Here is a 14,810-nt window from a genome sequence, read left to right as displayed (position 1 = left end):
CTGCTTCTGGCCCGTTTGCTTGGTGTCCTGTCAGCTACCATGTGCGGAGCCTCGCCTGTATATTACTGCCACCATGGTCTGCTGTGTTGAACTACAAATTCTGAAACCACGAGTCAAAATGAACCTTCCTCCTCTGAGCTGTTCCTGTCCAGTTTTGTGTCAGAGTGACACAACAGTGACCATTGCAAACCTCTTGAGAGATCAGAGGCAGAACCCCTCAGCTGAGTCACTCCAGGGTCTCTGGCCTTGAATATTGTATAAGATTTAAGCGCAGCCATTCTTCATCCTGAGTCAAAGTGGGGGAAGGCTGTGAGCTCCCAGCTCAAGGCACTAACCACTGCTTGCCAGCTACGCGGGAATGCTCACACCCCAGTAGAGCAAAGATGGTGGCGAAAACATTCCCCTCCACTGGCATGTGTATCACTCTTTTGCCGGGGGTACTGCATCTGCTTCAACTGTAAGATGGGGAGTGACTCTAATTTCAAGAATGGGCTCCCAGAACTAAGAAACGGAAACCAGTGAAGGAGGGAGCTGGCTTTACCAACTACCTGACTTTAAAGATGTTAATTCTTCCTTGAATAAACACAACTAGGTGAAGAGTTACCAGTGAAAGGTGAATGTGCCAAGGGTATGGGCCAGCTGATGCATGCCGTTGTGTGTGAGCGCCTCAGCAGCTGCTGCAAGTGTCATAGCGGTCTCCTCCACCACAGTGTTCCAGATGCTGCTAGCCAGACTTCTAAGCATTAGTAAGAACTGTAAGTGCTCAGAGCTTGGCTGGAGATTCTGTGGAGTGTGCCAGATGTCAACATGATAAAATATCAATTAAATGTTTCCAGAAAATTCTCAACTTGGAAGCTGAACAGCTGTGTGGAAATAGGGCTTGTTATAGACTGTCCTGCACTGAAATCCACCAATCTGCATGTTTACTTTGAGTAGATTAAATTCTGTACTTAATTTATTTATTTCCTAGGGGAAGTGAGTCTTGACACAGCTCTTCAATTGATAGGTACGTTGTAAGTTATCAAACTATGATAGATTTCAGTTATTTCTTAGAACATGCAATTAAAATGTAAATATACATCTCCTGGATTCATCTCTGCTGCTGTGACAACTATGTTGACAGAAAGCGACACATGGGAAGGAAGGGTTTGACTTAGAGTCCCAAGTAACAGTCCATCATCGAGGCAGGAGCTTGAGACCATGGTCACACCACATGCACGGTCAGGAGCCGAGACAAAAGCAAACACACCCATGCTGATTGCATGCTGCTGGCGCTCAGCGAGCCTTCATCTCTCTTATACATTTCAATGCCCAGCCCTGGAAATGGTGCTGCCAGCATTCAGAGTGGGTCTTCTCATCTCAGTTAACAACCAATGTAACCTCCCAGAGAGACGCACCCAGACAAACCTAGGCCAGCCCAACTGGGGTAATTCTTCTCTTGAGACTCCCTTCTCAGATGGTTTATTGGCTGCAGCATGTTGACATCTAAAGAGTAATCATGACAACTACTTAGGTTAAAAACTCCCACTGACTAATTTCAGAAGATTTGGGGATGCCAAAGTGCAGAAGTTAGCTATAGAATACTGGATAGAGCATGTTTGTGAAAACTAAGCACTGAAGATCACAAAAGCATTATTATAGTTCTTTTTGACTCTGACATCATGGGCCTTTGAAAGCTGGAAAGTGAAGAGGAGAGGGACATTGGAGATTTAACATGTATCCAAAAATGATCTATAAGCAGTAGATCACTCTTGGGCCAGCGCCTCCTGTTTCCCACTAAGAAACCATGGACTGAATGTGTCTGTGTCTTGTCCATGTCCTAAATGGCCTGGTTGCTAAGATTAGTTGAGTTCAGAGCACACCATGGCCTCATTTCTCATCAGCTGTCCCCAGGAGTAACATAGAAGCAGCTAGTAACACAGTAGCATTGTCTCTGTATTTGTACACAAGCCCCCTTTGTTTCTCTCACACAGGGCAGTGGCTGTGACAATAGCCTTGAGTAGCACTGTATCCTCCTTTCTCCAGAGTTATACTTGTTTATCAGTTCTGGGATTCGCGAAACAATGATTTCCTGCTAGCAGGGGGCAGTTTTTCATATTCTATTTCCTGTTTCATCAGTCTTCAGGGTCAGTGAGTGGTGAGTGAGGCCCAGAGAGATCTGGATTGCCAAAATGTCACCACCTCAGGAGACTAGCAGGACAGGATACCTCATCTCGCCTGTGCAAGGTAGGAACCACCCTGGGAGAAGAACCCAGACAGGTAACCTGGAGAGAGCCTGAAAGCCTAAGACAGGGCCACTATAGGTAATGGCTGAGTGTGTAGCCCAAGGTGGTTGGGAATCTGGGTTGGAGACACTCTATTTGCTTGAGAGACACCTCTGACTCACATACAGGGAAAAGCAACTGTGGTCCAGTTTGACAGCCTCTCAGTAGAGCTGGTCTGCTGTATCCATGGGTTTTATATCTGAGAATGTAACCAATATGATATTTAAGAAATCATTTAAATTTCACCTGTCCTGAGCATGCACAGACATTTTACCTTGTTCTTGTTTTCTAAACAATACAGAATAATAGTTACAGAGCTTTTATGTTGTACTAGATAGTGGTAACACTTAAAGCATGTGAGGCATATGCATAGTTTGTTGGAAAAGGATATATAATTTTAAAAATAAGGGCCTTGTGCATTCTCAGATTCTGCTGTTCCTAGGGGTCCCCAATCCAATCCTCTGCTGATAATTAGGGGCAGCTATGCATTTAAAAATAAGTTTAAAGATTTATTCATTTTGTGTGTTATGGTGTTTTGCCATATTCTGCCCAATGGCAACATTCTCTCTAAACTGAAACATATGCTCCAAAAAGGGGCTGGGAGAGGGGCTCCCAAGCCTCATGTGGTAAACAGGAGATCACAATATCTGGAAAGAATGGAAGCTTGGACAGTTCTTGAGAACCCATACCAACAGCGTAAAAGGAAATAAACAGCTGATGCCTCTGAGATCTTTGAGTGACCAGAATCTTCAGGGACATGCAGGTTTATTCAAGTAACCATTTCTAAAAATCAGTTGTTACTATCAAACTCTTACTGTATGTACTGTATACATATAGACAATGCTCTGTTATCTCACAGTGTTGATAGCAGTTAACGCCAAACACTTAAAGAGTCATGTTTTCCATTCTGGTTTTAGAATCTGTTCTCCACCAGGAGCTCCTCATGCTGCCTATAAACTGAGAACATCGAAGGACTTCACTTTGAGAGGTCATGCAATGTTATGCTAAGCCTGTGCACTGAATTCTTTGCCCTAGTTAGATATTGCCTTAAAGAGTTTTGCATTTACTTCCTCGTATATTCTAGGTAATAACCTAGTCAAGTGGATACTTTATTATCCCCACTTTAATAGAAAAAGGAATAGAGGCACAGACAAGTGAAATCTTTCACCCAGGATCACATGACCTTTAAATGAGGGAGCCAGATTTGAACTCAGTTATCACTGGAGCATTATGTGAATTTGAGGTTTGCCCAGCTTCCCTCCTGGCTGGGAGTCAGTGTCCTTCAATGAGCTGGTGTGTTTAGAAGGTGGCATTTACTCCTTTGCTTTATAGACCCAAGTCCTCAGTAACACCTCTAGGGACACTGCGTTCCTCTGAAGCTACTCTTTGGGGACAAAAAAAATGGATGGTTGGAGCTGAGAGAATACCCATTGCTTTCCCCCAAACTCCTCCCAGCTGTCTCCCAGCCTCCCCTGCATGCTGGAGGTGGTAATAGAAAGGGCAAATGAGTTTCATGCCACTGCTGTCCTTCCTTCTGCACCCTGGCATCAAAGCTCGCTTTGGAATGTGCCGGCTATTCAGACCAAAATAGCTTCTACATCCTGCTCCCCAAACAACACCTCATTTTGCTTTCACATGGAACCCTAGGATATTATTATCCACAGATGGAAGAAGCACCTGGAGCTAGGAAAGGTTAAAGAATTCACCCAAGATGGGGTGTTCTGCTAAGTGGAGGAGGGAAGAGAAGGCTCCAGATTTAGCTCATATCCATTCAGCCTTCTCTGGGCCCTCAGCATCTCAGATTCTTTAAGGCTTCTTTTTTTTTCCTGTCACAGTTAGGTGTGCACTGCGTAAGTGTCCTCTCTTGCTGAACATTCTAAAGGTAAAGGTCATTACTGCCTGTGATGTAGGGCTGCTACAGTTGTGTTGGGAGTGTCCTCAGGTGCAGCAGGAGATGAGTTTCTTGTTCCAAGGAGATGGCTTTGATTTTTGAAAATCCTCTTCTCCTCCCTACAGTTTAAGTGAAAAAGTGGAATAACGAACGGCAGTGGAGGTGTCTCTTTGTAGAAGCACATTAAAGCAGTGACATTTACTCAGGGTCCTAACGGAGGCGGGAGGGCCACGCCATCGCACTGTTTCTTAGACGGCCGTCGTCTAGAGGGCTTCAGAATATCAAGCTCTACTTAAACACTATGCTTTAAGAAACAAGCAACAAACAAACCAATCTCACCTTTTTAAAGCTAAAAAGGCCAGGGCTGCTATTGCCCCTGCCTCCCTAAGAAAGGGAGACCATGGATTTCTCTGGCAGCCATTTGGAAACTTTATGCCCAGGGGATCATCTAATGGCAGTGTGGGGCCGGGCTGGGCTGGAGCTGAGATCCAAGCAAAAGAACCTAGGCAGGCTGGAGCTGCAGCTGTCAGGGAAAGGGGTGAGGGAAAGAATGCATTTTCTGTTCGTCTATCCAGCAGTTCAGCTCTTACCGTGTCAGAGGCTTTTGTGAATTCTCACCAGGAAAGGGTGGGTAGTTGGCCAGTGGCTTATGAGCTACTCTCTGGGCTTTCAGGCACTAGAAGGAGGGCATCTGTGGTGGCTTGAAAGAAAATTGCCTCCAAAGGAATTGACACTATAAGGAGGTATGGCCTTGTTAGAGTGGGTGTTGTCTTGTTGGAGGAAGAGTGTCACTGTGAAGGTGGGCTTTGAGGTCTCATATATGCTAAAGTCACACCCAGTGTCTCAGACTACTTCCTGTTACCTGCATATCAACATGTAAGAGCTTCTTACCCAGCCCCAAAACACGGATACATCTCATAAGTGTGAATTTAAGAAACAAGCAGAGAAATAAGTCTCGCCCCCAACATCCCAGCTTGTAGACTGTTTATATGATGTATCTGAAAGGCCAGTTCAAGGACAGCAAGCATAGCAGCGCCTGGATGAATTGCAATTGGGCATGAGGGGTCTTGTTGGATCATTGACAAGGCTCAAACTAGACTGTGGTGATGATGGCACATGCTGGAAAGTTAACTAAAATTCATGAATTGTACAGTTAATGTGAGTGAATTTTATGTTCTATAAAGAGACCTCAATGAAGTTATCTTAAAACTCAGATGTGGGAAATGTAATTCCCAGGGGTCAAGAGTGAGAGTTCTTGGGTTCCAGAAATCAGTTCTTCATTGGAAATGAATGGTGAAGCTCACGTGAGGAAGGCTGTTATGCACATCTGGGCTCTGAATGTCTGCAGAACACGTGTTTTGTGCCAGGCCCTGGGTTGATCTTCACAGACACAGGGGCAGACTCTGGAGCCAGACAGGATCCCCTGCCCCTCATCCTGCTTTCTGTGCATGTGCCCTTTATGGAGTGCCGGGAACAAACCGGGCTAGACAGTCTCCGGGGCTCTGAAGTTTGGCACAGACAACGACCAAAGGTTTAGAACAGCAGCTGGCACATTCACACCTATGATTGATACACACAATGTCTGATAGTGAAGGTTTTAGTTTTGGTTATTTTTTTTTAATTCATGGCTTCATATTTTCCATGCTGGCCTGAAACTCACTGTGGCTAAGGATGGCTTTGGATTCCTGATTCTCTTGCTTCTATTCCCTGGTACTGGGATTGCAGGCATGGGTCACCACTCCCTACTTATGCAGCATGGGGATGGAACCCAGGACTTCATGCATGCTAGGCAAGCACTCTCTCAGCTGCACCACAGCACTGCTTTTAAGATGGGTACAGTGTGTCCTGGTGAGGCCGGGTCCCCTGACTAAGATTACTGAGGTTGAGGGAGGAGCCTGTGTGACCTAAGGTAATGCCCCGCACTGCTCTATGAACACCTAAGGAGACTCAGGAGACAATCTGCAGGCATTTCCTCAGGTCTCAGGGTGAGGGTCTGGGTCACACCCCATCTCTGCTGACTACCAATACCTTCCTCCCACATATGCTAATGAGCCACACTTCAATGCTTCAGGTGACTTTCTCCCTGGTTGACAACCTCAGGAAGTCCAGGCAGGCACAGGAAACCAGAACAGACCCTACAGAAACCTGGGGACCCCTTGCTGGTGCCACAGAACTATAACAAGCCGCTGATGCACCCACTGGAGGAATATTCTAGCTTCAGTCCCAGAGGACAAATTTGGGACCGCAGCCCTGTGCTTCTGTCTGTGACTCAGAAGGAGGTTTCTGTGGGTCCCAGAAAGGCTAGCATTTGCTAATGTGAAGTAGCACAAGCGGTGGAAATAAGTTATTCACTCCCTCCCTCAACCTGAGCTGTGTTTGCTTGGTTTATCACTACAGTGGAGGAGGAGACCTGGCAGATAGCAGGCACTCAATAAATGCATAGAACTCAATAACAACAATCTGTTTACTCACTCTATGATAAACACGTTCTATCATAATTTCTATATTAACTCAGCAAGGTGAGTTAACCTGTCCACAGTCACAGAAGGGGCCCGGCAGCCAGGTATCCACCTTCTAAAGCCGGCACGCTGCAGAACACATCTTCTCTGTCTTCCTGATTAAAAATACAAAATACAAAACAAAAGAGAGAAAGAAAGAAAGAAAGACTGAGTGGATTCTCCTTTTGGAAAGGAAAATTTGAGGCAAAGAAGGGACGCACTGAAAAGTGAGAGCAAGGCTAGGGAAGACGAGAGAAGGGCTTGAGAGGTGGAACCAAAGCTAACGGGTTAAGACAGAGTGTGGGTACCAACAGGATCAGTCAAGGAAGGATACAGGAACTCCAGAGTTTGTGCATGAACTGTGGAAAGCACATGCACTAGCCTGACTGCTCCCATGTGCATGTGTGCATGTATGTTTGATGTGTTTGTGTGTATGTCCATGCATATGTGTGTGACTAGAATAAAGAGAGAATCCTTCCTAGTTGGAGAGACTGAGGCATGGTAATTACTCTTTTAGCAAATGTGAACAGAATTGGGCATGGAAAATAGTCTTGCTTCTCCATGCTAACTCAGCACACAGGGGTTTTAATAGAAAGTTGGGAAGTAATTTGAAGAATGTGGATGAGGACCAAGTACTCAGTGGTGCTGGAGTCATTCTCTTGTTTTGTTTTTTTTTTTTCAAGGCAGGGGTTCTCTGTGGCTTTGGAGGCTGTCCTAGAACTAGCTCTTGTAGACCAGGTTGGTCTTGAACTCACAGAGATCTGCTTGCCTCTGCCTCCCGAGTGCTGGGATTACAGTGTGCCACCACTGCCCAGCAAGAATCAGTCATTTTAAATCATGGTCCTAATATTGCCTTTTAGCTGAGAGAACAGCCCTTTGCTTTTGTCTTTTGGGGGCTGTAAGTTGGAAGATTCACGAGGGAAATTCATGATGTCTATAATTTATATGTAAATGATATTTATAGAAAGAGATGGAGAGAAAAAAGACATTCTCAATTGCTGGGAGAACATGCAAGTTTAGGTTTCACATTGAAAACTTACATTTCAAAGAGTCAAGGACATGGATGGGAAAAGACATTTCTTCAGCGGCATTGACTGACACAAGTGACGTAAATATCTCAAAGAAAATGTCAACTAAAAATTGGGAGGCAGGTAGCCGTGGGTCAGGAATGTGGAAAAACTGAGAGAATGTTCCAGCACAGAGGAGTGTCTGTAGGCCGGGTGGCCCATCTTCCGACAGTAACAGACATTCGTTGTGAATGTGGGATGGGCAGCAAGGGCTTAATCACTAAAGGGTGACAGGCAGGAAGATGGGGTCCAACAAGGCTTGTAGATGTATGCATGCATGTGTGTGTGAGTGTATGCCTGCATTTTGGGAGAGTGATTTGGATTTTCTTCTTAGCACACTGTAAAGAGGGGACATGTTTCTGAAAGAGGCCAGCTAACAGATGTGGGGCTACAAGGATCCACTTGCTCCAGTTCCAAACACTTAATCTATACCACTTCGTTTAGTCTTTGCTGAGCCCTTACCAACTCTGTGAGCATTACAAACTCTCTTTGGTATGTAGGCAAACCAAGCTCAGAAGGATCGAGTAACTTGCAAAGGTCACCACAGGTCTGAAGGACACAGGATTCGAACTGAGACAGCCTGACTTCAAGCCTATGCTCTCCTTCTAACCACTGCACTACAGTGCTGCTCAAGCCCACCCAGATTTCTGTATGGGGACTTGGCCAACAGGTTAGACAAGAAGCCTTCTTGTGGAACAGTGAGTTCAGGCAGTGGAGTCCTGAACGAGAGCAGTAACAGTGGAGATGGAGACAAAGGGGAGGGACAGAGGAATTTCGGAGCAATATCAGCAAGTATTCATGACTCAAGTTAAAGAGGAGGTCAACTTGTTCCCCACTGGAAACCGGAGCCTGCATTGCACTGGTCTGAGAAACGAGACAGAATAAAGGAGCATAGAACTCCTTTTGTTAAAAGCTCAAGAAAGTGCTAGCAGACCCTCAGTGTCTTCTTATGCTGTGTGGGGTAGGTTGTTGTGCAGTCAACTCACATTCCTCTTGTCCTGGCCTCTGCTAACTATCATTCTTGGAGCAACTTGTCATTTGTGCTGCTTGAGCCCTGTAATCTGCAGCTGCTGTAATATGTAGGTCACCCCGGCAACTCAGTTAACCATAGTTCCTGGTTCCTTCTCTAATAGTTCCTTGACCTAGCAATCGTAGCCTTAGCCTTGGATGGCATGATCACACACCTGTGTGTACTCACCAGAAGCCCTTGATCCGTGGGCCTCTGTAGAATGCTTGACTGGGATGAGAAATTAAGCAAATATCGAAAAACGATAGAAAGAAAAGAACGTGGCCATGTCTTCTAATGCCTATTGATTTGTAGGATCTTCTCGGGCATGAAAACAAGATTCAGTGCTGGTATCTTGACATTGGATTCCTGTTCCCTATAAGAGTGGTTTATTGATTAGGTGGGGGTTCCCAGTGGGCAGGGTTCTCCCCTGGAAAATAATCAGCCTTCAGAGATAGAACTGTTCTGGGAATGAATTGCACCCGTTTGAAGTGAACACCCTGTAGCCCAGAAGAATCAGTGGCAACCTTGGAAGCCACTGAGGCCACTTTAATGCTTCACATGGACCATCTCTGAGGGTCTCCTTTTACCATTCTTTTTTTTTTTTTTTTTTTGGTTTTTCGAGACAGGGTTTCTCTGTATTGTCTTGGAAGCTGTCCTGGAACTCACTTTGTAGACCAGGCTGGCCTCGAACTCACAGAGATCCACCTGCCTCTGCCTCCCGAGTGCTGGGATTAAAGGCGTGCGCCACCATTCTTTTTTCTCCCTAAAGACCTCAGGAATTCCTGGTTGTTTTTCTGGGAAAAATAAGGCAAGCACTGTGTGGTGTCATGCATAGAGGACACAGATCTGCAGAATAGAACACCACTCCTCTGAGGAGTCCCCTCTTGTCATACCTCTCTCAGAAGAGACTGCTCTTTAAACAACAAATGTTTGCTCAGCTGCTATTCCCTGCTACACACGATGTAAAGGATTGGTGATACAGCTACTCACAAGATGACAAAAAGCCTTGCCCTCCTATAGATTATTTTTTAATTGGTTCTTTGTAAATTTCACACCAATCCCATTCATTTCCCTGTCCCACCATATCTGCCCTCCCCTTTGCAAGCTCCCCCTCCAAAGAAAACAAAAAATAGAAATGATAAAAATAAAAATAATAAAATCTTGCCCTTGAAACTGCAGTATGCCATGGTGTGTCTCACAGGGTACCCTGTAGTCCATACATCTTTATGTGCATATATTTATGCAATGAGTCATTGGTCTGGTTCAAGGTCTCTGGCTTCTGCTATACTGTCAATACTGGATCCTCACCAGGATTCCTCTCAGATATCCTGCTGCTGCTCTATGTCATGGAGACTCTACAGCTTTGGTTCTGCAGGGCCAGCCCCTTCACAGGTTCCAGCAGTTCTTAGATAGGGCAGATGTTGGGGTGGACTAACTCAAAGCCCTGAATCTAGGCCTGGGTGGTAGCTGAGTTGTTCAGGCCGTGTATCCTTCTATATCCCCACTACCAGGGTGAGTTCTCCAGCACTGCCCTGGTGAGGGGCAGGACCAGCTCACCCACTCTCACACCCTTGGGGCCCAAGAGCAGCTCTCCAGCACTGCCCAGGCGAGGTGCAGGGCCCACTCTCCTGCAGCTGTCGAGGGGTCCGAGCAGCTCTTCCACACCATCCCAGCTACAGGTTGGGGCCAGGTCTCCCACATCAACACCTCCAAGGCCAGATCTCCCATATTGCCCAGGCAGGGTGGGGCCAGCTCTCCCATCTCCCATAGGTGTGGGTCCTGGCCATCTCTCCCATACCCATACCACCATACATTCGGCAAGGGTGGGGTCAACTCTACTGAGCTCACATTCTTGGGGGCTCTAGCCCAAGCCATGTGGCTGAGGACAGGGGCATCTCAGGTCTCTTCTACCAGCCTGGGTGCCCTCTACCTGCCCATGCTTAGCAGTTCCAGTTGGGCTTGTGGGTGTCCTCTATCCACCCAGGCTATTGACCAAGCTGATACTTTCCCTATAGCTTAATAATAAGATTGTATTTTTATTTCTGTGTGCTAGTGCATGTCTTTGTCTCCCTGTCTCTCTCTGTCTGTCTCTCTGTCTCTGTCTCTGTCTCTCTTTCTCTCTCTCTCTCTCTCTCTCTCTCTCTCTCTGTGTGTGTGTGTGTGTGTGTGTGTGTGTGTGTGTGTGTGTGCGTGCGCGCGCGCCACATGTGCGTCTGTACCATGGAGCACTGAAGATGGCATCAGCTCCCCTGGTGGTAAGTACCAGGTGTTCATGACCTGCCTGATGTGGATGTGGGAACAGAGCTCAGATCCTCTAGAAGATCAGTATTTACTCTTTTTTGCTAAGCCATTTCTCTAGTGCCTTCTAGGCAATATTGTGACAAGTGGTATACACTCTTCCAACCCATACATTCATAAAGTTAAACATGTTCATACTGTGTGTGTGGTTCTGTGACTGGCTTTTCATTAGCAATGTGTCTTGAAGCTCATTCTCTGTGACCCTCCCAGTCCTTTGATAAACCCTGAAGATAAGCATATGGAGCTGTTGTTAATTTTCACGAACAAGGCTGGAGGGATGGCTCAGTGGTTAGGAGTGCCTGCTGTTTTTCCAGAGGACCTGAATTTGGAATTCCTGCATCCATACAATTGCAGTAGTGAAGTAATGTTTCTTTTCTACAGACACCAGGAACATGCATTTCAACCCCACGTGGAGACAGAATTGCACATCTGCAGGGATAGGCACAATAAAATAATCGAGCAGATGAGAAGTGGTGAGGATAGAGAGAAAAGAGAAAACTTGCACTCTCATGGTCACAGTGTTAAATTCTGCTGCTGCTTTGGAAAGTTCCTCAAGAGAGAGAATCCAGCCTGGAATTTAATCCAACAAGTTCCCTCCTAAGTCTATTCCCAAAGAAATGAAAATAGATATCTGTACAAAAATGTTCATAGTAGTTTTATTAGTAGCGTACCAAAGATACTTAAGATGCAACTTAAGTACCTATCAACTAATGAAGGTATAAATACACAATTAGTAGATCTACAAACTGGAATATTACCCAGCATTAAATAGAGATTAAATACTGATAGCTGCTACAACACAGACGACCCTTACTAAGTGAAAGAAATGAGTCAGAAACAATGGCCTAATATATGTATCTACTTACTGGAAATTTCCAGAAGGTGGGTAAGTTATTAAAAGGCATGGGGAAAAGGAAGGAAATAGAGACGCTTGATGTTGCTAGGTTTCTGTTTTGGAGTGATAAAGATGTTTTACATCACCCATATTTGAGCATCTGCTTTGAACCACTGAGCTGTTGTGGGCCATAAATAGTTTAATTTTATACTAGGTTCCAATCCCTGAATGCCATGCTCATGTCTTCCACAAATTCCCATGCTGGAACTTGCTGACAGTGTGATGGTCTTAGGTGGTGGGCCTCTGGGTAACAATTAGACCACACGGACGGAGCTCTCACGGATGGGACTTGTGCCTTCGTAGAAGGAGGCCTAGATGATGCATTGCCCCTTTTAACACTTAGAGGTACAAGTAGGCACCACGAGCTGGAAAAAGAGCCTTCACAAGACCCTGGATGAGAGCTTTGATCCGGGATGTGTAGGATCCAGAACTATAAGGAATAAGTCACTATTGTGTAGAAGTCATGTCATTTAATAGTCATGGTTTCAGTAGTCTAAACAGACCAAGGCACCCTGTGAATTATACCTCAACAAACATGTTATTTAAAAAAATGATTGCTTTGAGTATTCCCTGAAGGTCAGAAAGGCTCTAGCAGTCTGTAAATTGTGTGTGTACATACTCACTGATTTCTCTACTGTTTCCAGGGCACAGGATCCTACAAGCACATCTTAAAGCTACTTTTATTAAGTTAGCATACAAGTAATGGATTTCATTGTGGTCTTTTCAAAAATATTTGTTTTTGTATTTTGTTCTTATTTCTCCCCCTCCCTCCAAGCAGAATGGATTATCCAAAGGGTGGGTACATTGTTCTTTTCAAAGATGTACAAAGCCTTCCCCTGACAGCTTCAACAGCTTCTTCTCCAAGGCTACCTGTGGGAACCTGGCCGGCTGCTTGACAGTTTCTTTTTTCTCCTCAAAGCAACCAGTACCAAAACTACTGGAAGAACACACCTGTGTCCACGGTGTTTCCGTCAGACAGTGGAAACTGTGGATGTGCTTTCTCCTTTCTTGTATTGATTGTATTTTTTCTCATAAAAAAGGAAAGTGTACAAACTATGTAGTGCTTTAAAATAAAAGCACCCACCCATCCTCCTTCTGGGTCCCCACCAATGGCAAACATGATGTAGGTTCATGTAGGAACCCTCACTGGTGCAACCTTACAGATAGCGGCTCTTCCCAGTTTGAAGTAGGTTGCAGAGTAGGTTGTAGATTCTAGAAGCAGCGGCTAGGGGGCGACAAACTAAACATGGGGAAAAGGCAGCCACTGTCTTGGGCCTAAATTTTCTTTCTTGAAAGTTCCCAAATTTCCTGTAATAAAAGCCATGCCCCTGTGGCACTGCACCCTGCACAGCCGCCAGACCCCGTCAGGTCTCAAAGACTTCCTCTGCAATGTCATTTGCACCTCACAGCAGTTCTATGACACTGCTAGAGCAAAAGGAGAGTGAGTGGCGTTAGGTGACCAAGATACACGCTTCTAGTAAGTGGCTGTGATGCCTTCAACTACAAGCAAAGCATAATGAACAAGTGATCTTCTCTCTTTCCTTTAAAACTGTATTAACTCATATTCGTTTTAAAATATGTTTTTAATTGAAATAAAATAGATTCTGATTAGGTTTCCACTCCCCTAAATCCTCACAGCTCTCTTCACCTTCCTACCCACCCAGCTCTTCACCCTTTATTTTTCTCTGTCTGTTTAAAGACAGACAGACAGACAAGAATTAAAAAAAAAAAGGAAAAAAGCTCTCTCACACACACCCATAAAAGCAAAATTGGAAACTATAATGTATAGGCAAAAGAGCAATAGGACAAAAAATGCCCACAAAAGCAATATGAGATTGAGTTCATTCTGTGTTGGCCATCATCTGTTGAGCAAGGGGCCTTCCCTAAGGGCAGTTAATATACCCAGTGAGCTATTTTCTGCCTACCATGAAGTGTCCTAGTGCACAGGTACAAGTGACTATGGACTGAAATGGAAGACTAAAGTAAACGTTCCCTCCTTTAAGTTATGCTCTCGGGTCACGAGGCAGAGAAAGATAACACCTTGCAGACAGAGCTTACCAAATGCCCACATCTGCTCTCCTGTTTCATCCCAGGTTGATGTCTTTACAATGCAGGGTGTTGAAGACTTGGTTTGGGTAGGCCATAGGAGCAAAGTGGTTGCTTTTGAACTAGTCCAGTATTGTGAATAATTCCTTCCTGGAGGTGTCTAGACTGGGTAGTGGCTACTTCACTCTCTCCAGTCTCTTAGGAAAAGTCCCTTAAGGGTGACAGTTCTGGGGCAGCTTTCAGACTTGAATTTGGAAAGTGGGAGAATCTTAGGTTTGCAGGACTTAGGAAAAGCATACTTTACCTTCTCTCAGGGAGCACATACTTACTGATCTGGCGTGAGAGACAGGGGTGCCGGTCAGCAAATCTTCACTTACTAGAATCCAGAGTTAATCATAGGAAACAGACCGAGTCCAACTCATAGAAGGATTGTTTCTAGTACACCCACAGGCCTTTAAGCAAGGCATATTAGTGTCTTTCTTTTTCTTCTTTTTAGTGCGTGTGTGTGTGTGTGTGTGTGTGTGTGTGTGTGTGTGCGTGCATGCGTGCGTGCATTCATGTGTGTGATTTCAGGTAAAACTACCATGCCACATTTGTGGAAGTCAGAGAACGACTTGATGTTAATACTCACCTTCTCCCCTTGTGTTTGTCAGGTACATGGTATGACACGCTAGCTGGCCTAGAAGGTTCTAAGCCTCCTCTTGTCTTACTTTCTATTGTTCCAGAGAGAGACTGTAATTACAGATACATGCTGTTATTTTCACATGGGTCCTGGGGATCTAAACTCTGGTGCTCATACTTGCATGGCCAATATTTTATCCACTAAGCCATCTCTCCAACCC

The 14,810-nt window shown here is 45.2% G+C and overlaps 1 protein-coding gene across 3 annotated transcripts in view; it reads left to right on the top strand.

Moving 5' to 3' along the window:
* Positions 1 to 2,088: 2,088 nt before the first annotated feature.
* Prr5l (proline rich 5 like) overlaps positions 2,089 to 14,810 on the top strand; it is a 174,579-nt gene continuing 161,857 nt past the window's right edge. For 2 of the 3 annotated variants that reach the window (XM_040745923.1, XM_040745922.1), the window contains exon 1: positions 2,103 to 2,226. The gene's annotated coding sequence lies outside the window, so the exon portion shown is untranslated. Of the gene's footprint in view, positions 2,227 to 14,810 lie in introns of all 3 variants that reach the window. The other variant, XM_040745920.1, reaches the window with a different exon arrangement.

Source organism: Mesocricetus auratus, unplaced genomic scaffold (assembly GCF_017639785.1).
Source record: "Mesocricetus auratus isolate SY011 unplaced genomic scaffold, BCM_Maur_2.0 Super-Scaffold_100004, whole genome shotgun sequence".
Classification (NCBI taxonomy): domain Eukaryota; kingdom Metazoa; phylum Chordata; class Mammalia; order Rodentia; family Cricetidae; genus Mesocricetus; species Mesocricetus auratus.
The sequence above is the reverse complement of the archived record's forward strand: the minus strand, read 5'-3'. Positions and strand labels throughout refer to the sequence as shown.